At 42.4% G+C, this 13,026-nt stretch overlaps 1 non-coding gene across 1 annotated transcript; it reads left to right on the top strand.

Annotated features, from left to right (window-relative positions):
• The first annotated feature begins 473 nt into the window (after positions 1-473).
• trnai-aau (transfer RNA isoleucine (anticodon AAU)) lies at positions 474-547 on the top strand. The gene has a single exon. It is a non-coding gene; the product is annotated as a tRNA-Ile (tRNA).
• The last annotated feature ends 12,479 nt before the right edge of the window (positions 548-13,026 follow it).

Genomic DNA, 13,026 nt, shown 5'->3' with positions numbered 1-13,026 from the left:
CTTCAAATATCTACTTTCCCCTCAGGGCAAATACCGCAGATACCAGTTGTTCTTTTTCCAGCAATTCCCCCAATAAAAAGAAAAATAGGAGGGTCAATAAATGAGTATGTCAAAAAGGCGTTTTGTTTTACCATGTTATCCGGCCACAGTAGCAAAATAGACTGTTGAATCGTCTGAGGTCAGCGCACATTAAATGTGTGGGTGTCAAAGCAGACACTATAAATCAATGGCAACCTCACAGACAGCCAAAAGCTGCTCCATTAGTCACAGGAAATACTCTTTTCGACTGCACACTTAACATTAATAAAGACTCACATTAGCCTTTACAAACATAATAATGCTCAGTTATGATTAACAGTGGACAATCAAAAGTTCAGCGTAATTTATTAAATGACTTTGGCCGACTTTCAACAATATAGGTCAGACCTTTAGGTATCGCGTACACGTCACTGTATGACAACGACATCTAATATGGCCTGTTAGCTCAGTTGGTTAGAGCGTGGTGCTAATAACGCCAAGGTCATGGGTTCGACCCCCATATGGGCCACATACTTTGCAAGCCCATTGTATGCCAAAAACCTGTAAACTAGTGCTTTACCAACAAATTTAAATAAAACCTGTGGCTGCTGTCACACCCCCACCAAAAATTTGGAATGTAATGGCAACTAAGACAATATAAATGCTGTGGTCCATTTTCATGACAGTTACCATCAAAAATTTCAGAGGTCTGACGAAACATGGAAAGCTGGAAAATCATTTAAACATTTTTGATGATCATTTTGACCTCAGCTGCATTGTGTTGAACACACACACACGCGCAAACAAAATCATTTTCAAGCCATCCTTGAAAATTGGACATCTTCAATCCACTTTAAGGTTGTGATATAGTTCTGGACAGACAAAATTCAACCACATCTCGAGATGGACCACCATGCAAGCCGTGTTATTTTGATTCTGTATCGTATTCCTTTCTTAAAATGTCTCCTGAAGCGCTCAACCCTTTATTTGCTTGTGTCACGTTTCGCACCAAAAAAAATTGCTCTGTCGGCGAAAAAAAAAAAAGACTCCCAAGCGTGTTATTATAGCGGTTTAAACGCGATACATGTAGAAAAAAAAGAATCACATGTCTAAAGCGGATAGACACACATGTTTTTTAGATTGAGCAGGATAGAAAAACACCAACGGAGCTAATTTATGTAGTTGAAGGCTCAAATCATTTGTCGAGCTCTGTTACTGGAGGAAAGCATCCATTTTGTTAATATGATGCTTGCTCTCCCGCAGAACATTTTCATTACCTCGGTGTTGTGTGATTTGACATAAAACAGATTTTAGATTCTCGTCCACCAGCAGATTATGCATCATTAACCTCAGAACTTACCTTACAGATTTGAAACGGGGTGCAGTCCTTTCAGTTTCCTCTTTGCTAGCTCAAATTGGCGCTGCAAAGTCTGGAAATCGACTTAGCACGTTAAAAAGAAAATCTTTCGCTGCTTTCATCTTATGGATCTTGAGCATGAGAGTTTTGCTATAGCTGAAGGCATAGTTGGTCTCTGGAGGTCACAGAAGGTCACTGGGAAAAAAAAAAGCACAAATTTAATTTTAAATTGGTTTTATTAGGAGCAGACATGTTTTATTGCAATCACAGGTGCACCTGAGAATGTGTGCATACACAATTTTTGCAGGAATCCAGAGCCAGCCACTGCTATTTGAGCGGCCTCACTTTTCCAGATGTGAAATTATGGCAACGGGAACCTTCAGAAATAAAAAATAAAAAATCAACAACAAAGGAATGACCCTGTGCAGGTTTTTTTTTTTTTTTAATGCAACATGTTGTGGAAAATGGTGGTCAGCATCTAAACATGGTTTCTTTCAAGCCTTCACTTTCTTGGCAGCGTCCACCAGAAGGAACCAGGTTTGCTTTCGACACGTGAGGCGGCGAAAAGGAAAGCACAGATGTGCGCTCCACGCCGTCTCCGCAAATTAAATTGTCAGCGCTGATTGCGTCACTTCTGACCGCAAAAACGCACAGTTGGTCCAAGTCTACTTGTCAACTTTGAGATGGTAATGAAGATACAAGTTTGTTGTGGTCCGTATCGCCGCTCACATGTGGAAAAAGGTTTTATAGCTTGGAATGAATGGCCAAATCTGTTACATCAAATTCAGGAAGGTTGTTATTGGGAAGATTATTAGCGGCTTTTATGATTTATTAGCAGACAAGTAGCATGAAGACATTTGTACTGTAAATCCATCCATCTATTTTCTTTGTCATGGGTGAACTGGAGTCTATTCCAGTGAGGTACGGGTTTGATAAAAAGTCTCGATGACGCGTGTCTATCGCAGACGCTGAGCCACAGTCTCGGAATCCAGACTCGTTGTGTCCTTTGCGTGAACAGGAAGCGCTTCTGTTTGGCGCCCGAGGGGGGTGGGGGGGGGCGCTCAGCACGCCCACCGAGCTTTCGTGCTATGAGACCATTTGCATCGCATGCTATCTGGGATTGCCCGAGGAGCATTTGATGTGTTTGTTGTTGTGTGTGCTGGGGCTAAACTTGACATTAAACCTTTTGTTTGGTGGCTTTTGCAAATGAACTGTTGACTGAATCAAACAATAACGTTTCAAGCCAATGAAATGAAAAATAGTCAGAATCTCGCATGAATGTTGTAATATTTTTTTGAGAATAAAATCCAAAATATAACAAGACTTGAGTTCTTAATTTGTTAAATTTTTCGAGAGCTGCTCCATCCATTATTGAGGCTTTTTTTTTTGCTTTTAGCACAAATTTGATATATGCATGCTACGAGGTGGAGGTGAACACAGCTCACTTGAAGAAATGTGCCTTCAAGCTGTGAACAGCCAGTCGTGGTTACTATTAAATTAAATATACAAAAAAAAAATTACATGTTTTGTCACTACATGACTTCTGAACATGTGTTTAATTAAATGCTAACAAAAAGGCATAAACACAAACGGTGGAGCAACACAAACAGATGTACAATAATTGGCACGTGTATATCTTCTTAATCCACTGTGAAGAACAACTAAAGAGCTTACTGAGCAATCATGACCATCTACTTTATGTATTTGTATTCTACTGCCCTCTGGTGGCCAGGATGGGCACACCATAAGACGTTTGTGGTAAAGGCCCTCATTCTACCAGTCTTGGTAGAACTTTACCTCGCCCTGTGATTCCCATTTCTGCCCTGCACTCCAGGAGCTCACCTCCCTTAAGGCGCCCCCACCTCCTCCTCATGCTACTTTCTACTTTTGCCTCTCACAAAGACAAACTTTGCAACAAAATGAATTGACTGCCACTTTGCCACCAAAAGATAAACTCTAACACAGTTAAGAATCGGCAACAATCAGTACAGATACGAAATCTGTTGATTTTGAATGAGCTAATATCGTCTGATTAAATCAGCCGGCCGATTAATCGTCTAGGCCCCCGCTAACATTACGAAACAGAAGTCTTGCTTTTGTGCTTTTTTTTGTGGAGTCAGCAAATATTTACTGGGACTTGTTTCCATGGCAACAATACATAGAGAGCATCTAAATAGGTCACTCACAGTTCACTTTTTCAGTTTTAACTTTCACTTTTTGGAGCAGTGTGCATATTGTTGATACTCCGCCAACTGTAAGTGGTTATAAGTTGACAGCTCAAAGAAAAATGGAGAGCGAAAATTGGAAATTCGGAGAAGAATAGACTGTCAAATTTGCAGTCAGTCTCTTTCCAGACGGCACAAAGCCAGTCTGCTTAGCATGCTAGGAGACAACCTGTTATTTGAAAAGCTATTATGAGACCATGAAAATGAATTCTTAAATAAATTGACCTTTGACTATTTGAAAAATTCTTTGTGGCCTTTTAAGAGTATATTTGAGTGCCCTTCACTTCGAGTCTTCAATGAAGCTGACGTGCATGTTTTGGCAATGTGAGACGAATATGCTAATGTCACACCGATTCAAATCACAAGAACATTTTGTCCGCTCGATTACAATCATCAAACCAGGAATAATTACTGGAATAAAATTAAATGATGAGTAATATGACAACTCTCAAGAGAGCATCTGCTGACCTTCAAAAGATACCATCAGGTTGGTTTGGGAAATGAGACACAATTAGACTTACACGTAAACTTAATTCTTGTATGGTTACGACATTCGATTTGGCGCGACCAGTTACGTCGACTTATTTTAATTATGCAATTTGAGTCTATATATGGAGTGTACTTTTAATTCTTTGAAGGACGCACATTTGCTGCGGACATCAAAATTCTTTCTTTTATATGAATGTAAGTACTTTCCCTGCCTCATATTCAAGAGGCCAGCAGTTATTCTAAAGAGCTCCTCCTTTATAATGGCATTTTTAAAATATTTTTTATACATTGTGTGTGCCAATCATGTCCATCACAAAAAAAAAAACAATGACTGTAACCTTGCAATTATTTCCAATGTGAGTTATAATGAGATGTATATAGGCATCTGCTAAATGCATAAGAGTAATCTACTTGGCCCTCAAGGTCGGGAAGGAAAAAAGACATTTGCAGGTCTTCTAAGGTAAAGTGGCGGCCATCTGCCTCAACCAGGTTCACTCTGCTGTATCCAAAAAAAATCATTTAATAGCTATCTAAATGGATACAGTATAAAAATATTGTGCATTTGGACTGAATATTGTAATTGCCAATGTTATGTTTCTTTTTTAATTTCGTGTTGGATGACTCCAATGGCGACACTGCCATCTGGTGGGCGCAGCATATAACTGCAGCAACTCATATTCGACAGACACACGAGCAGGCCAACCGTGTATGTGACTTAAGTGAGGCTAGCGCAAAATTATGCACAAGTTGACGTCTGCATAGTATAGTGAAATATAAGATGTTAGAAAGGAGAGTTAAGACAAAAAGGTTCACATGCGAACTGACCTTCTTTTCGAACACTTGCACCTCCCACGCACCCTCAGCACTTCCTGCGCAGGGCCGCACTTTTCCATTGTGGTGCAAACAGGTGACAAACTGCACTTTAGCCTTTCACGAACATCTGATGGGACAAAATAAAGATGTGCTCATGTATAATGCAGTATTCTCTCAGACACCTATTTTGGAAATCAATCTAAACAAAATTTATTTATTTTTTCTTTTAGTTTGATGGACTTGCCAAGGCTTGTGACACAAGAGGGCGCTTTAAGCAAAGAAAGCCTTTTACCAAGCAAGGTGGGCTTCCTCTGTCAGGTTCATTGATTGTGTCTTTGTGTGTGACGGGTGGGGGGTTGGGGGGGGGGTCGGCGTTGACACCATGCGTGTGATGTCCTGATTGTTATTCTGCAGCAGCAGCTTTGCAGAGGCTTGCTGTTGTCATGCACCCCATTGGTCAGAAATATGGAGGTGTTGGGTTCTATAGATATACAATAGATAGATCTGAAGGCCACTGTATGGATGGCATACAGTGAAATCTAATAGACAGTTTGCAAATACGCTCTGGACTACCAGTGGAATGATTTTTCAATACTGCACTGCTGCAGAACAGCAGGGATGGCACGTCGTGTTGAAACCCGTTTGTTCCACTTTAACTAGAGCACGATTTGAATTCTTCGAATTGAAGTGGAGACTTCAATCATATTTCTCTTTCATCTACTGTACAAAAAAAATATGTGCAGCAAAAAGGGAACAAAACGGTGGACGTGAAGGGAGCTCTTGTATATTTGATTAGAAAATATTTAGGATGTTTATATATGTAGCTATTTACTACTTTTTAAAATTGCAATGTAATGATGTAAATGTACATTAGCAGTAATGATGAGTCAATAAGAAATAAAATAACATACTGTATAGTAACAGTCCACCATACACGTTGACCTACATAATTTGTCTTGCATATTTATTACCGACGGGATGAACTGTCAGTTTCCTCACCTCCCGTATGCGAAGCTGTTGTATAATAAACACATTGAAAGAAAACATATGCGCATGTGTTTTGTATAGTGCAATGACAAGGGTGCTGCAAAGCTACGCCTTTAAGAGCATCACATTCTTATTCTGGCTTTGTCCACAAGCTGAGAGTGGAGGTGGACAGATAGTGCTTGTTGTGGGGGAGGGAGAAGGTGTGTGTGTGTGTGTGTTTGCAGGAGTCTCATTTTATAAGTCTTCAGAGGCTCGTTAGGATTGGAGAGAGAGAAAGGGAAGGAGCGAGGGAGCTCCAAGAGCATATAGGACGTCCTCTGCATCCGGCACGTTTTAAGGCCTCGGCTCAAGGAGTCAGACATTGATTTCGTTGGGCCGTGTTTCTCTGGGAATGCCGTGTTGCGGGGTCTCCACACTGGAGGGCTACTAAGCCGTCCATTAAGGAGCCAATAATGTGTGTCATTATGTGAGGAGTGCAGCTGCCACCGCCGCTGATCCCTTAGCCTTGTCGTGCTAATGCTAACCGCTCAGCCTAGATTTTTGCTATATTTTCTTTTGTTTTGATTGTAAAACAGCAGCTCAAATCAATCAATGCATTAAGTGTTGTCAAGGCGCTGCGCCACTCTATGCTGTGATGGGAGCTAATTGAGGTGATGGAAAGGCGTCCGCAGCAGTGAAGGCAGAGTGAGGGAGGAGAACACCCAACACACATGGAAATTGAGGCTCAGTGAATCATTCCCTCCTCCTACGCCCACATAGGCGGCTAGTATAGTTGCAATGTCAATCTTAATCCAACTCGTTTTCCCATCTGTCAGTCATGTTTGGCTTGCCACCTACCCGTTTAACCAGCCCTCATTTACGGGACCTACTGCTTAACTTTTCTATCCAACAAAAATGTAGTAGAACACATCCATCCATCCATCCAACCATCCATCCATCCATCCATCCATCCATCCATCCATCCATCCATCCATCCATCCATCCATCCACCCCACCCACCCACCCATCCATCCATCCATCCATCCATCCATCCATCCATCCACCCCACCCACCCACCCATCCATCCATCCATCCATCCATCCATCCATCCATCCATCCATCCATCTATCCATCTATCCATCCCATTTTGTTGCTATTGTTTGAGAGTTGAAGAATGTAATAACTGGCATCTATCTGAATTTTTTAACAACTGCCTGAAGCAAAACGACAAAGTGAACATACGGCTCATGTCTCAGGTTTCTATTTTCACGATATCGCTAAATTATTAAGTCGGTCCGGTGTGTTCATGATTTAGTGCACCGCCATGCCGGGCCAACATCCATTTGAGCTCAGCTCCACCGCGCAAATGCCAAACGTGGATGAGAGGATACATTGCTTGTGACATTTAAAAGGAGTCATTATTGCGTGTCCATTGTCAGCATCCTCCAAGTCCTATAATGAGGAGGTGTATACTCAGGACAGAAATGGATTCAGTCCCGCTTAAATACAACACCTCTAGTCTGGTGCTATTTGGACCCATGATTCACTGTGTGTTCTCGCTGTTCTTCTGCAGAGATGAGCTCAATGACCAAAGGCGGGTGGGGGTGTGGGGGCAATAGCAACGGGAACATGGATCATGGGCATGTTCGTGTGTGTGTGTGTGTGTGTGTGTGTGTGTGTGTAGGCAGCGTCACGTGTGTGAGTGCCACATTGGACAAAGAGAGGAAGCGATGAAGTCCTGACTCATGAACAAGTGCCACATTTGTCAGCTCACTTTTTGAAATAGACTTATCAGGTTGCGACTTGAGAGAAGAAGAAAGGAAGAAATATCACATGAATTCTTACAGCCAACTGGAAGAGTGAGTGTGTGTGTGTATTTGTTCTTGTTCGTGTTTTAACAGATGATCGCCAACTGTTTTCCTTCTCATTTATAAACATTGTAATGGGACCAATGTACTGTAATTTAAATTCGGCCCGCATGGATGCAGTTTTAACGTGTTCCTATTAGAATTGATAGTAGTCATGCAAATGGTTTGAACTTTGGCTGTTGCATTCTCTTAGCTCACCACTAGATGGCAAAATAATTGACACACTGTCCCTTTAATTAAAGCACGACACGCTAGCAACTGAGTGATGTGCACTCTGTCGTTCGTTTGTTTCTATGCAAGCCTTGTGACTTTGCAAAGTTGAATTCTTTCTTCACACTGGTAATGGTGCGATTCCAAATAAGAGCATCGCATCTCCCAGTGACCATGTGGGTGTGTGGTGGGTTGTTTTCAGCTGCATTAGTAGCCAAAGGCCATGCAGGAAAGACACAGACAGGAAGGGGAAATAGAGTTTACCGGCCGCCCACCACTTCTGTGTCTCCTGTGCTCGCAAGCCCACGGACCAGAGTAGAAAAAAAAAAAAGAACGTGCACGCTAACTTGCAGACAAAGCAACAACCAAAAAGAAGTTAGAAGCATCTATAATAAATGACGGCAGTGTGACATTCTTGTGCAAGCTGCCCACACCGCCCAGCCCGTTTTGTACCTGCCGAGTAGGTTGTGATGCTCCAATAAGAAACAACAAACAAAAGAAAAGACGCCAAACTGATCAAATTCCGTCATTCACGCTAATTTGCTTTGCATGTGAATCAAATATGATTATAGTGTCACAAGTGAGTCATGTGACAGCTGTCTGGCTAGCAGCTCGCATGGACTGATGGAAATGAACAGAATGGGTCACAATTGATCCAAATTCTTTGATTGCAAAAATTCGGTCCTTTCAGGAAGTAGAAACAAGTCAACATAATAGCAGCAGTAAACTTTACACAATGAAAGCCGTCAGCTCTTCCACAACACTATTGGCATGCGCGGGCAAGCTAGTGCGCTCTCTCGCTGACTGAAAATTCTGGTCCAAGTCCAACTCGCCTGAGGTTTCAATAGAAAATTTGATGAAAATTTTACTTTTTAATTACTTGTATCCAAATGGTTCTGTCTCTCGAGTGCAAACAAGTTTCAAATGGGAAAAAAAGTGCTGCCTTCACGAGTTAAAATGCTTTTATGGTTTTTACTGCTGCCCACTCTTACGCATACACTTAAGATTTTGTCTCGAAGTGTGATTTATTTAGTATTTTTAAAATGTTATGTCTTTAAGGTGTTTGACAATTGAGGTGCTGCTAACAGATAAGATGCAGTAGCAGGATGGAACCAGCAGAGGTCCTTCTCTCACCAAATGTCACTGTCAGTGTGAAGGCCTCATTTGAAGTGAGAAGTATTTGAGCTGAAGGAAAGTATGCTTAACAAAACAATAGTAAGGGGGATGGCGGTCTTTCAAATCTAGTTAATATTTTGGTCACATTTAAATGCGACGTCGCAACTATGCTGGGAGAGACTGACTCATAAGTGGTCCCTACACAGTCTTGTTCTTGGAGGAGGCAAGCCGCCCCCCCATGACCCCCCCCCCCCCCCCCCCGCCCTTCAGGGTTTCCCACATCCCCATTGAACTTTCCACCCACTCACTGAGGAATGCACAAAGAGGGAAGAGAGTGGGAGGAGCAGGGGGGTCTGCGAGGGGCAGTCATGGGGGCATTAATGGAGAGGAGATTTCAAACACAAGTTTGTTCCTTTTTGTTTGCCTTTCGGGAAGCTCCAAAAGTATTATTTGAAGTTGTCAACATTATATATGTCAAAAGTCAGGATGAAGATGTTTGCACAAATCGCCATTATGAAGATTTGAATCTCCTTCCACTGAAACAGAGCCGCTTGGTGGGGCGCTTTTATCGAATGACGAAGGCGCTTGACGTGATATGCTGCGTTTATGTACGCATGGCGGTGCCTCGTGTAGCAACCCTGAGAAATGAACACCTGTTTAGGTCATATGATATTGCAAATGGAAAAAAAAAATGGGCCGATAGGATTTTATGCCAATAGGAAGACTGAAGGCAGAATTCTGGAACTACATGGTGTGGCGGATAAGAGGTGATAAAAGCTGCGCCTGCTTCCAATTGTAAATAAAAAGCCGATGACATTTTGGTTGCATCATGTGTATATAGAATCATGTCTGCAGCCAAATGCCACCGCCATCAAAGCCAAACAGGGAGCTTGCTGCACAGAGCAGCCTGGACGCCCTTTGAGAATTTATCGTCCTGCAAAACGTCACATACCTGGGCCCACCTCATGGAAAAACTATTAAAAAGAACTTTTGCTAATCACCAAATACCCCCCTCTGCTTTTAATTAATTTGAACATTTGCGGATTAGACTGGGCGCTTGAATTGGAGTGCGTTTAAGAGCACAATGCAGCAGCATTGGAAGCTGTGGGTGGAATGTGGAAGAGATTTTATAAGAGGCGGGTGGTGGCGACACGAGATATTCAAGCTGACGTTCACGCTCTCTCCCGGCATTGAGGACAGTGACCCCACCCCACCCTGTAACGTGTCCTATTTAATGCAAAGCAGTGATGTCATCATGCATGCATGAAAGTTACAGTGGACACAAGTTGTCTTGACCTTTCGTTTTAGGTCAGCTATGCTGTCCTGATATCTTTGAAGCCTCCAGAAGGCCACAAAAGGAACGCCAGAGGTTCATTCATGTGAGAGGTTATCAAGGCAACATGATGTCCAAAGGTAAAGCTCCCCCATGCAAGCGGGAAGGGCAAACAGGGATGGGCGTATTTGCCTTTTCACGTGCAAAATCAATGAGCCCAGATGGCAGCTTGTTTCTTTGCTATTTACTCCGGGCGCCATGACAAATATCCCGGCAGCCTCGCTTCCCGGCTAACCAACCCCGCAGGTAAGCAGAACAACACACCCCTCCCTCGCTGGCTGCCAAGAGTCAAAAGGTTTAACAACGCTGGATCTTTTCACACTTAATAAAAACAGTGCATCCATATTTTCCTCCATGTTTAAATTCTACACAGGAGTCCCAACATATTTTTCCGTGTTGTCAGCCTCTGATTCTTCTTGCTCATCTGAGGCTTAAAAGTAGTCTTTTTTTTTTGTACCATGGACAAAAATACAAATTGCTCACATGAGACTGTGAATATTTTTAGTCAAGAGGAGATTCCAGCTTGTTAGTGGAGTCTGGCATGGAACCAGACTTCCCTTCACTGCAGACTGCACACGCAGAGATATTTTTATTCCGACAGTGGCACTTCCCCTCGAGTGTAGAGGAACAAGTCCATCTCGTGGAGTTTTTGCTACTGCTTCTCCTTTATTGGGAAGGACGTATAAGCCCAGATGGGGGTGGGCCTGGAAAGTCAGCATTCCGGTTGGAGAGAGCAGAAAGTCGAGTAGGCTCGGAGCATGCATGGGTCGAGGTGTGGGTGGTTGTTTTGCGGCGGCGCTATTGCCGTGGGCGTCGCGGGGCGGGGAGCGAAGAGCAGTTCCTGATTCCTCAACCTTGAGCTCACCACTTTTTTTTTTCTGTCGCCACCCCTCCCCTCCCCTTTTTTATGCTTATTAAATACAGATCTTAACTACTAGCTAAGCCATCCTTTCCCTTCTCCTCCCTCCACTATGTCAATCCAGCTGTTAACTCCTTGGGAATAGTCATCAGCACTGGGAAGAGGCGGGAACGCGGTTATGGATCTTTACTGGAAGCGAGGGCGCGTTTTTGCAAGAAAAATGATTCACCGCACATGCCGCCGTGCCGTATAATTTGCTCGGCGATTCATCGGAGTGAGAGCTGGCATGACAAGTGAACGCATCACCGGATCAATCATGCCCCCCCCCTGTGTGACGGCTACATTAAGTCATGAATATTAGCTTTATGAGCGCATGGAACAATGGCAGATTACTGCTATCAAGGCGACTATTACCGTGTCATCCCTTTGAATGGGGAATTTGAAAGGCCCGTCAACAATGGCGTATTATCAAGCGCATGCAATAATAAAAAGCATTAAGCGAGCAAGGAAAGGGTGAGACGCAAACGTAAACACGGTGCACGGCGGTGCAAGACAATAACATGCTAGACTGACAAGACATTATTATGTTATTGTATTACGATGATCATTTATGGGTAAATTCTTAAAGGGTATCACATAGTGTGATGTCAACTTTGTCAATCATTGGACGATCTGATACACTCACTCAACCTTTTATGACCTAAATGGAAGTCAATGTTGGATAACTGATGCTCACTTTATGAGTCATATCAGCGACGGCGCTACACCAGGGTTTGGTGGTGGCCGGGGGAGTCAGCTGTGTCCACGCCCACAATGGCGCATACCGCCGGCTTTCAACTGTTTATAAAAATAAAAATAATGAAAAGAATAAAAGCAAAAATAAAAATGCTATTTATTTATTTTAAAAACCAAATTACAATTTTAAATTGAATACATGACACATCTGGATGGTGTGGGAGTGTTACACAACGATGTACCTGTGCAGGACTGGGTAGGGCTCAGCAGGTAGATGCAATCATTCGTCACACGCATGTGTGTGCTGTTTGCTCTGCGAAACGTTACACAATGTGAGCGACAGACGGTGATATTTGAATGCGTTGAGTGTTCTTTGACGAGGCAACATGCAGGTGGCGCGAGCGTACGCAGCGGTAAGAGATGACCTTATGATAGAGCAACTGACTAAAACACTCAACAGATGTCTCAGAAAACACACACACACAAAACCACAAACATGCTATCTACTTTTCCTTCTATGAATGGCCTTTGAGGCATGGCTGAGGAAACTGTTTCATAGCAAAAACTAAGTAATTGCAGAGGTCAGACAATATGAATGAAGAAAATATGACGCAACGGTCCCCCGGCAAATGTTTTTTAGCAGCTTTCAGAGTTTGATCCCATGTGGGTTGCGGACTCAAAAATACTTTTACAACTATCTAATGCAATTCCTTTTAATGTTTTGTTTTCCCTTTTTTTTTTTTTTGTGTGGGGATTTTGTTTCACTTTCTCAAGTTTTCTTTTTAGCTTTAGCTCAATAGAAATTAGTAAAATATAAAACTGTGCACATTATTCTAGGTAGTATTTATTGGAATTTATATTTAAATTTGTACTTGTTACTTAAAAGGCAACAAGAGAAGAATCTATTAAAATCAAAATATTTTAAATTAAAAAAAAATCTAAAATTGTGTTCTTATACATGCATTTATCAACATGTTTATAATCAGCTCTGAAAGTCACTTGACATGCAAATACGTCTACTTGTATTCGAAAACAGA

Source organism: Syngnathus typhle, linkage group LG14 (genome assembly GCF_033458585.1).
Source record: "Syngnathus typhle isolate RoL2023-S1 ecotype Sweden linkage group LG14, RoL_Styp_1.0, whole genome shotgun sequence".
Lineage (NCBI taxonomy): Eukaryota > Metazoa > Chordata > Actinopteri > Syngnathiformes > Syngnathidae > Syngnathus > Syngnathus typhle.
Note: the sequence above shows the minus strand (reverse complement) of the source record. Positions and strands in the feature narration are given on the sequence as shown.